The sequence below is a fragment of the Rattus norvegicus genome, chromosome 1, assembly GCF_036323735.1.
Source record: "Rattus norvegicus strain BN/NHsdMcwi chromosome 1, GRCr8, whole genome shotgun sequence".
Lineage (NCBI taxonomy): Eukaryota > Metazoa > Chordata > Mammalia > Rodentia > Muridae > Rattus > Rattus norvegicus.
In genome coordinates this window covers 5,297,089-5,308,688 of record NC_086019.1, presented here as the reverse complement: position 1 = coordinate 5,308,688, position 11,600 = coordinate 5,297,089, and positions in this window count along the sequence as shown.

Here is an 11,600-nt window from a genome sequence, read left to right as displayed (position 1 = left end):
GAGAGACAGAGAGAGAGAGAAACAGAGACAGAGACAAAGAGAGAGAGATGGGGGAGGGAAGGAGGAAGAGAAGAAGGGGGAGAAAAGGAAAGGGAGAGGAAGAGGGAGAAGGAGAGGGAGAGGAAGAGAGAATTTAGGTGTGAGCAATCCTCATATACCTGGTTCACACCTAGTGGCAGATGATGATGTAAGCTGTTGCTAGGTTGCTGTTGCTAGGCTCCTGGGAGGAGCCTACTGGAATTGTCTGTAAGCCAATAATAAAATCATAACTTATCATGTTTGCTTCAGAACCTTCAGAATGTTTTTCTACTTTGATAAAAACTGACGGCGAGACAGACTCTTCTGTCCAAATGCTTTAAATTCTAAGATGAAGCTTCCAGACTCTGAGCTAATAGGTGAAATGCAAACACCATCTCATTCTCTTCATTTGATGGAGAGCACCATGGCTCTTAACCTGCCCGTGGCTTCAGGGCAGCAGCCCCTTACTAAAGACACCAAACTGTCCACTTTACAGGCCGCTGTACTTAGTTTAAAACACACCGTTTTTGTGTTCCTGCGTTCGTTAGCTTAGCATTACAAAAGTTCACGGTGATTTCGCTGCCTTCACTTTGAGTCATTCAGTTTCCCCCTTGCCAGCGTGGTGCTCTGCATTTAGTTCTCACATTTGACGAGGCAGTGTGTGTAGAGTCCTTTAAAGACTGTATGGTAAACCTGATTCAAACAAGTATTTACCTCCCTCATCCTACCTCACTACTGCTTTCAACTCTCTAGGTCATTTGTTCCCGTGTCACACACTTGACTGGATACAACTCCATTTGTTAATTACAGACATTTAGGAACATTCTACTTACCAGGTCTTAGCTTCTATGTGCGCACGCGCGTGCACGCGCACACACACACACACACACACACACACATATACATACACATATACACACATAAACACACATATATACACACACATACACATCCACGTATACACACATACACACACATATATACACACACATACACATACACGTATACACACATGCACACACATATACACACATATACACACATATACGTATACACACATACACACATACATACACATATATACACACATACACACACCACATACATACACACATACACACATACACATACATACACACACTTACACATACACACACATACACACACATATACACACATACACACACATACACACATACATACACATATATACACACATACACACACTACATACACACACATACATACACACACTTACACACACACACACATACAAATACACATACACATACACACACACACACACACAGAGGCTTTTCCTTCCTTTTGATAATGTGTAGTAACAGTTTTTTAATTCATAGCAATGTTATATTGTTACATGTTTATAATTAAGTAAATGCTGTTTACAAGTAAGTGTGTGGAGGACTAATAACCCCATGTCTTTTCTCGGCTGGTCCTTTTTCTCCTGGTTAAATGACTGCTGTGTCTCTCTGTATGTTTCCTTAATTTCCTTTATACTCATCACGAATTCATCCTAAATTTCTCAAAAGAACAATAAAAAACCTTCCTGATACTGTCAACTCATCCATAAGTAATTTCTCCTCAGTCTTTATAAACATTTCCCTTGAATTCTGTGCTCTCGTGCTCAAGTCTACAGGGTTTGGTCTGGAAACTTCCATCACTATCATTCTGGAATCTCTCCCCTTCTCATCACCTCTGTGTCAGATTTGCTTCCCGGGGCTCTTACCTTTCTCTTACTTGAATTATCCCCTTGTTTTGGTAGAACACATGCGCTGGTGCAGTGGTTCTCAACCTGTGGGTGGTGACCCCATTCGGGGGAAAGGGGCATCAAATGACCTTATCCAAAGGGTGGAATATCCAATATCTTGATATCAGATATTTACATTACAATTCATAACAGTATCAAAATTACAGCTATGAAATAGCAATGAAATAATTTTATGGTTGGCGATCAGCACAACATGAGGAACTGTATTAAAGGATCGTAGCATTAGGAAGGTTGAGAGCCACTGCCCTAGTAGCTTTCTGAGAAGAATGAGAAGAGGCCAAATTTTTTATAACCTTTTTTCTGAGTGTGACTTTTTGGTGATGAATATTTTATCCTCAATCAGTTTTCTCCAAGAATCATCGAGAGTCTAGGTTTCTATCTTTCACGGGATATCTGGTACCCAGTTGTGGTGGGGCTCCCTCTGCTCCCAAAAGTTTTAGAACATACTCTGTGAGTTCTAAGAGTGCCATGTTGTGGAGTTCTTCTGTTAATTCGCACTCCTTGTAAATTCTTAGATTTCTTTCTTATACATAATTAAGTCATCACTTACTAGGTAAATTCCCTCTATTTAGTTTTTTGAAAGTTATGTTAGATGTAAGAACAGATTTGATGTTTAGCCCTGTAATGTTCTTATTTCTTCTGTATTTTTCCACCTCCTAATGGTTGGTTGGTGATTGGTTGGTGTTTGGTTGGTGGTTGGTTGGTTGGTTAGTTGGTTGGTTGGTTGGTTGGTTGTTGGTTGGTGGTTGGTTGGTTGGTTGGTTGGTTGGTGGTTGGTGGTTGGTGGTTGGTTAGTGGTTGGTTGGTTGGTTAGTTGGTTGGTTGTTGGTTGGCTGATTGTTGGTTGTTGGTTGGTTGGTTGATTGTTGGTTGGTTGGTTAGTTGGTTGTTGGTTGGTTGATTGTTGGTTGGTGGTTTGTTGGTTAGTTGGTTGGTTGGTTGGTTGGTGGTTGGTTGGTGGTTGGTTGGTTAGTTGGTGGTTGGTTGGTTGGTTGGTGGTTGGTTGGTTGGTGGTTGGTTGGTTGGTGGTTGGTTGGTTGGTTGGTGGTTGGTTGATTGTTGGTTGGTGGTTTGTTGGTTAGTTGGTTGGTTGGTTGGTGGTTGGTTGATTGTTGGTTGGTGGTTGGTTGGTTAGTTGGTGGTTGGTTGGTTGGTTGGTGGTTGGTTGGTTGGTTGGTGGTTGGTTGGTTGGTTGGTGGTTGGTTGGTTGGTTGGTGGTTGGTTGGTGGTTGGTTGGTTGGTTGGTGGTTGGTTGGTTGGTTGGTGGTTGGTTGGTTGGTTGGTGGTTGGTTGGTTGGTTGGTTGGTGGTTGGTGGTTGGTTGGTGGTTGGTTGGTTGGTGGTTGGTTGGTGGTTGGTTGGTGGTTGGTTGGTGGTTGGTTGGTGGTTGGTTGGTTGGTGGTTGGTTGGTGGTTGGTTGATTGTTGGTTGGTGGTTGGTTGGTTAGTTGGTGGTTGGTTGGTTGGTGGTTGGTTGGTTGGTGGTTGGTGGTTGGTTGGTGGTTGGTTGGTTGGTGGTTGGTTGGTGGTTGGTTGGTTGGTTGGTTGGTGGTTGGTTGGTGGTTGGTTGGTTGGTTGGTGGTTGGTTGGTTGGTTGGTTGGTTGGTGGTTGGTTGGGGTTTGGTGGTTGGTTGGGTTTTGTTTTTTAAGACAGGCTTTCTCTGGGTAGCTCTGGGTGTCCTGGAACTCTCTTTGTAGACCAGTCTGGCATCTAACTCACAGAGATCTGTTCACCTCTGGTTCCCAAATGCTGGTTTAAAGGGCATATCCCACTACACCTATCTGTTTTTAAATTTTATCATTATTAATACTGTCTCTGTCTTTCGTTCTCCATTCTTAAAGGCTTGTACTAGCTATTTCTTGTCCATGTGACAGAATGTCCTACAGAAGCAAGGGAGGAAGGATTGGTTTCTGTTCATGGTTTTGGAGGACTCTAGTGATGGTCTCTTGGCCATGTGTTTGGGCAGAATACCATAGCAGCAGTGGTTGTGGAAGACACATATCTCATTTAATGGCTGACATGACACCAAAAGGAAGGAAATAACTGGACCAGGTGTAACCTTCAAAAGCATCCCCCTGGAGACTAACTTCCTCCTGTTGGCCTCCCGATCACCTCCTAAAATGTGGAGAATCACCCAAAGCATGGTATCCCAGGACCAAGCCCTGGGCACACGAGCTTCTGGGTACATTTCATAGCCAAACCAAACAGCCCTCTTTCATATTATCAAAGGGTTTAATTTGCCCACCCCCCAAGTCCAGCCATCCTATGGATGCTTTTGTAAGTTGTAAGGACATCCATACTGAGCCTTTAAAAACTCTGAAAAAACTGCAGGCGTTTAGGAGCTGGAGAGATGGCTCCTCAGGTGGGCGCACTAGCTGCTCTTGCAGAGGCCTCCAGTTCTGGTTCCAGCACCAGCATAGAGGCTTTAGGTCCATAATTCCAGTTCCGTGTTATCTGGCACCTTCTTCTGGCCTCCCAATGGGCACCAGGTATGTATGTTATAGACTTAACCTGCTGGCCAAACATTGAGATACTAAAATAAAAATAAGTAGATTTTCTATTAAAAAAGAACCAATCTTGACCTTCTGTCTTGTTTGTCGTTTCCTCACAAGGCCCATAACCCTTGCCATGTCCCTTACACCTAAGATGAATGTGTTAAAATTCTGGCCAGAAGGTCTTGTTGTACAAATGACAGATGCTTTCGTGGGGCCAGAGGACCTGAGCATTAGAACCCCTTTAATCAGACTCTGTGCTTCAGAGAGAGAGAGAGAGAGAGAGAGAGAGAGAGAGAGAGAGAGAGAGAGAGAATACCTGATGTCTGTTGCCTGGAAGCCATAACCCTGACAGCAGCATTCTGAGAAGCAAGCAGGACACCAAGCAAAGGCCCTCCTCCCTCCAGCTGCCATGATGCCAGACTCCAGGGAGAGCCACTCTTCCTGACTCTGCTAAGACTGTCTGTCCTTTACTGCCATTGTTCGCCTTGTAGAGAGCTTTGGACAGCAAGCAGGACTTAATTAAAACTCTATCCCTGTCTTGAATGGATATATTTTTCCACAGCAGAATGCATTCCAATTGCCTTCTGTGTTACAGTCGTGTTATGAAAGAGGTGAGGGCAGACTCCATGCAAAAACAAGAGGTCAGGGAATGAAAAAAAATACAATTTGACTCTTGCTTCTGCTTTCTTTTGTGGCATATTAAGTGTGTCCTTCATTCTGACTTAACTTCTGATTGTGTTTATTACCTAATTTTACATACATTTTAAGCCCTCTCTTGAAGTTGCTTTGTGCCACCTACTCTTTGGAATAGCTCATATTAACCTATTAACATAGTTGTGTTACTTATAGTTACTTAGAGAAAGTAAGTCTTATGAACAGGGGCTATTTCTTACCCATCTTCATGTCTTCTACATCCCTTAAAGCTACAGAATAGCTGTACCAACACCAGAACTAATAACTGTCCAGTGATGAGGGGAGGGGGGAAGGGAAACAAGGAGAGGGGGAGGGGAAAAGGAGAAAGAAAGGAAGAAATGGAAAGAGAGGAGAGAAATGGAGACAGAAAGAGGAGAGAGAAAAGAAGAGGAGAGGGGAGAGAGAGGGGGGAGGGAGGAAAAAGGAGAGGGACAGAGGAAGGGAGAGAGAGAGAGAACAAAAGACCATTCTTTCTTCCATAGTCCCTTGTGACCCCATAATTAGAGGAATCCCTGAAGGCATGTTGCATGCCATAGCATCTTTCAACAAAAGCAGTTGTGTGCTTCTAAATGAAAGCCATCTAATGCCGAGGAAGCTGCACAGGGATGCGTGTGAGTAGTGATTAGGAGAGAGGTCACAATTTCTCTCTCTACCTCTGGTTTATCTCTGAGAAGTGCTCACCTGGTCACTAAATCCACTTGCAGCCTACCATTCATAGCTAGGTGCCCCCTTAGACTGTGCAGAAGTGGGGAAGGCTTGCTTCTAGATGTCCTAAGAGTAAATAGTCATTTGGCCAAACAAAAAGTTTGGTAAATGATGGACAAATATAATAGAAATGGTACTCCTGGTAGAATTTCCAATATGGGTTAAACAGATTTGAGAGAGTATCCTTGGAAACTAATTATAATTTCTCAGGTGAGGCATTTTCAATTGCAAATGACTAAGTTCTATGTAAACTTTTGTAACTTGTTCAGTCATACGCCAAAGACTGGTCGAGTTGTGTTTGCGGTCCATCTGGGGCCGAGAGAACAGAAGAAAAATCAAATCATCAACTGGATAATTCCACCACTGGGAACAACAAACCCAAAGCAACAAAATCGTCTATAATACGGGATATCACGTCAGAATGCAGATAAGCATGTTTCACACAGTTTGTGGCATTTATAGGCTGGCTTGGAGTCTACAAGAAAAGCTGTTTAGACACAGAACTGGGAAGAAGGTAGGGTCAGAAGTACCAGGAAAGGTGAATCCAGGTCATGGTAAGTGGAGAGGAGCAAAACATAGAAGAGTATAAAATTCTCAAAGTTTAAATTTAAATTATTTAAAATATAATCTCAAGCCTGCGGGGAATTGGAAGGCGTAATTAGTAAAAAGTTCTCACGTGTTAAAAAAAAAAAGTCTTGATATTGTATGCATGAGTCGACTAGACTACATTTTCTTATTCCCAGGGAATGAGATACTATGACTTATGAACTCAGACAAAAAGGAGAATGACGCCGTGCTGCATGCCACTTCCTTTACGGCGGGTTTGCGATCACTCCAGGCCTTTAAAAACCCTACAGAGCCTCACTAATGGACTGAGAGTGGATTGGTGGTGCGCTTTCCTAGATCATGGGTTCATGCGTCCTTGGAATTTTCTATTCTTCTTCTTCTTCTTTTGAATATACTATAATACTCAACTCAGTCCTTCAAAGTGAAACGAAGACAGAAATTGGACTTTCAGAATTGTGAAACAAACACTGAACACAAGGGGGCGCAACGGAGCCATCGTTATTGGCTTCCAAAATTAGCGCCTGGGAACACAGGAAAACAAAACAAGCATTTTCCTCAAAAAATAATCCAGATAAAGACGAAATTCCCTAAAACTAAAATCATGTGATCAAAGGCTCTGTGCCCAATTATATATCTTTGAGTGGCTGAGTACTTTTGATTTCACATCTGTAAACACACACACACACAAACACACATACACACACATACACAATGACTTTGCTAATGTCTTTCATAACACCTTTTAGGTTACTGTGAACTTATTAGTGATTTTCAGTTAAGACAACACAGGTAATTACTATGTAGCAGAATAAACACATAGACACCGTTAACACATGGTTGCCAAATGAAAATTATATGTATGTGTGTTGTGTGCTATGATTTTTCTATAGGTGTACATCATGAAATGGTTAAATCAAGCTAAACAGGACATACTGACCAGTGAACCAGATGCTTTATTTGGGGTTGCAAGAATTACTAACATTCTTTCACAATTCATTGCCGCAGAGGTACAAAAGTAATTAAACGACCCTTCAAATTAGGTATCTGTAACTGTCAATACTTATTTTACTGAGGATATCGTTTGCCTGCTAAATAATTCTATTATATGAATTATTTCCCCCTGTTTTCTTTATTTTGATGAGGGGGGAACTGAAGTGGTTGCTTGGCTTTTGGTTTTTCAGAATTTAATACATGAATATTGTGTTTACATCACTCGCCCTTCCTCCCCGCTCCGTTTGTTCCCATGATCCTCTTCATACTCATGACTTACTCCTCTTTGTTACTGTTACATATATGCACACATTTTACACACACACACACACACACACACACACACACACACACACACACACGGTCTACTAAATCCTTTCAGTGTTACTTATATGTATTTATGTTTAGGACTTGCCACTTGGGATTAGGTAACCTATCAGAAAGCGCGTCTCTCGCGAAGCCCGTTTCTACCTCTCTTCAGCCACTGATTGCTGTAGCTCTTCATCTAAGGGTAGGTCTCTGTGAGACGAGTTCTTTCATTTTATAGAGCATATGTACTTTCATGGAAGGAGTTCTTTCATTTTATAGAGCATATGTACTTTCAAGGAAGGGACCGTCACAGTCTTTCACTTTATAAAGCAAAACTGAAGCATAGGTTACTAGCTTTTCATCATATTTGTACTTAAGTAAACTTGATTTATGTTTCTTAATAAGAGAAAGGTAAAAATCACGATGCCTAATTGTTAAGCAAACACTTCCTTTAAAAATGCAAAAAGTCTTTGATGCTGCCGCTAGCTGCTCCCCCTTCCCCCGCCCCCCCCCCATCCCGAACCCTGTTGAAGCTCAAACCTCTCAAAGTGCTTTACAGATACGTTTTCCTCTTGGTGCTCTTAAGAATTTATTACCTACCATAGCGGTTGTGGGCTGTCAGTAAATGAAAACAATAAAATTAAGGGATATGTTTAAAATCCTATTTCCTAAGAGTCTAATGTTTTCAGGGATTGAACACAAATTCTCAACTGGGGATGTTCCCCTGTTCAGAGGAGGTGTGAAGATCCTAGCTCGACCCTCACCCTACCTCATCCTTCATCTCAGCCTCCCAGAAAATCTGTTTATTTCTAAAGCCGCCTTGCCCCCGAGGTAAGGGTAGATTGAAGATATTACCTGCCCGGTGTATTTTGTGCAGTAGCACAGCTCCTCTGTTAGCCTTATCTCCTGACTTTGACTCGCAGGCTGGGGACCTGCGGGATGGGCTAGCTCTGTGCCTGTGCTAAGGATCTTTGCCCGCATCCTGCTGAGAAAACGGATGTGGATCTAGTGGGGCCCTGGGCTTGGGATCCTGAAAGTCTGCAGGTGTTTTTCATCTGCTACCACCGCCTCCCTTTCTTAGCAACAAGAAGTCTCAGGCCTTTCATACAAGCACCAGAAGACCCAGGTCACCTAAACATACAGAGCTGCATGACAGACGAGATCTTCAGACTCCCATATCCCCGATTTAGGAGGAAGAGACCATAGGACACAGGGACACAGGGTCATGCGAGGGGAGCAGGCTATTTCCATCAATCACGGACGACCCACTCTGCTGGGCTATAGCCCACTGTCCTCCACAGAAATGAGCTCTGAAGAAGGTGTTTGCCCTGAAGCGTGTCCCTTAAACGTGGTAATTATTTTTCTTCAAAGGGAAAAGGCAGTAAGTAGCGTGCGCTGGCTCACCAGCTTTTGCTCCTTGATGACAACAGTGGGTTCAGCCTGATTTCCTATTCTCCGCAATCACTGAGGAGAGAAGAAGCAGCCATTAGCAGGGGGTCCCGGTTGACCTCCAGCTAAATTGATGTTCCTTTCCCTTCTTGCCTTTCTTTCAGACTAAGGCGGGGAGGAGAGAGTAACTCTAGCTAAAACGGAAAGGGGAAGGGGAACCAAGCAGGTGTGGGCTGTCTGACAAAGGATGCAAGAATCTTGAGGGGATGACGTCACCAATCTGACCGCTCTTCTAGCTGTCCTGGCTTTTGGGTCTACGGATAGAAAAATGAATTATTACAGCTGTTCATCCCAGGGAATGTAGTCAATAAGCAATGAGCTATAAGTCCGTTTGTTCTACGGTTCTTTGAATTTTTTGAGACTGTATTATTTAATACTTTTTAAAAATCTCAAAAAATATTCCAGACAGAACGCTGGGGGATTTAGCTCTGGTACACTGGCACAGTCCCTGTTGGTAGTTTTTCTCGGGGAAATCTCGCATCCTATACCACCCCCACCCCCCAGAATGTATTCAGAAAGAGCCGAAGCTCGGTTTGATGTCACCTCGAAAGGACCTCCTCTCAGGCCGTAAGTACGGTTTGAAACTTAGATGAGAGTGCGTTACTTTCCAGCGATCGGTATAGAAAATAAAGCAACAGACAATGAGGGCCGTTGGAGGAGATTGGATGGGCTCTTCTTATAACTTTTGGAGCATTTTATGTCACCGGAGGAAACCGTAGAGGTGTTTTTCAGTGGTGCTGGGTAAGATGAATTTCTCTTAATCGTCTACCTCATTGCCGTTACACATGAGTTCAGCGTGAGGAGGCAACAGAAGGCTAATAGCACGTGCTGCTAATGGCAGCTGAGTAGCTTAGGTTAACATAAACACCGTGGGGTTGGAGGTTCGGGGCTGGCTACAATTACTCTCAAGTAGAATCCAAATAAACGCAAAAAATCATCAACGCCAATATAGCTCCCTCCATTCATACCACAGAAAGACGAGTCGAGAATTGTCTTTGTTAAATACAGTGCTTTTCATTGCAACTGGGAATAATGCCTCATGCAGTGAAAATTGTGATGTCCCTTGACTAGGTGTCCCTAGTGATGAATGTTGCCTATACTAAACACCCTGTAAGTTTTCTAAATTTACTACTGAAAGCTGGTATAGCTAAAAAGGGCACTCAAGATTCCATGCATGTTCAAAAATGCACTATGTAAAGACATTGTTTCCTTCTCACTCAATTTTTCGACACATTATATCCTCATGTCTGAGCCAGTGGCGTCCCTCTTGCATAATTCCAGCACTCCATACAATGAAGCAGGGAGATCACAAGTTCAAGGCCAGCCCAGAATATATAAATAAGAAGTTTGAGCTACATAGTAAGATCCTTTCTTAAAGAAAACAAATAAGACATATATGTATAAGTGTGCGTATGTTCCCAAGATCTTGATTTCTGCCAGGTCTGAAGGTCTTCAGCTGCCTACTAATGTTTGAAAATAGTGTCCTGAGGCTGCAGACTAGCTCAGTCTAGCATGCACAAAACCCTAGGTTTGATTCCAGCACTATATAAAAATCAGATTGTACAAACCTAAAGTGCCAGCACCTGGGAGGAAGAGGCAAAAGGATCAGAAAATCAATGTCATCCTCACTAAATTCCCGGCTAGCCCGAGATACCAGAGACCTTGAAGGGGAGGGAAGAGTAATAGAACGAGTGATAAACGGAAGCGAGAGAGAGCCTGTGTCCTAAATAGCAGATTAGAATTCTCATCGTGACTTTTTTTTTTTTATCTTCCCCAAGTTTATCATTTGTCAACTGCTTTCTTTCTGCTATCATTTCCAGAACAGACTTTCTGACTTTTAACATGTCATTTGTCAAGCCCTTCCCCCCCACCACCTTTGGGACGTCGTGCCTTTCTCTCTTGGGTGATAGATTGTTTTTGATCTTGCGATCATAAAAGTAGTGTCCCATGGTTTCTTAGAGTTTCATGCTAATAAAGATTGCTTATGCATTTAAATATTGAATCCACTTGGAATTGAACATTGTATGGTAAGAGGCATTCAGTTTCATCTGTCCCACCTTAATGACAAACAACCCCTGTACCGTTTATTATAAAGCGAATCCTCTCCCTGTGGACTAAAAAGGAAGAAATCCCATTACTCAGGATTGTGGTTGCCTCTTGCTAGGACCCTGTTCCATTACTCTAACCGGTCTCTTTCTGTGCCAACAGTGTGTCGATTTACAAGACAGATATATGGGAGGCTTTTCTAATTTACTCAGGAATCTGCAGAGAGGGGGTCCAAGGAGGATAGCCACTAATGTTAAAGAAATGGTAGACAGAACTCCACTCTCTCATTCATTCATTCATTCATTCATTCAATATGATACTTACCACATTTCCAAGAAATCTTGAGAATAGCTGAATAATTCACAATCACTACCCCCAAAGAAAAACCCCTAGAAAAGGAGGCAAGGAAAGAACTCCATTTCATTCCATTCTGAGCCAAAGCAAAGGCTGCACACCATGCTGTGTACACCTAGGGGAAGGAAACAATCATGCCAGGAACACTTAGACAAATCTTTGCTGTGTTAGCCAATAAATGGTAGT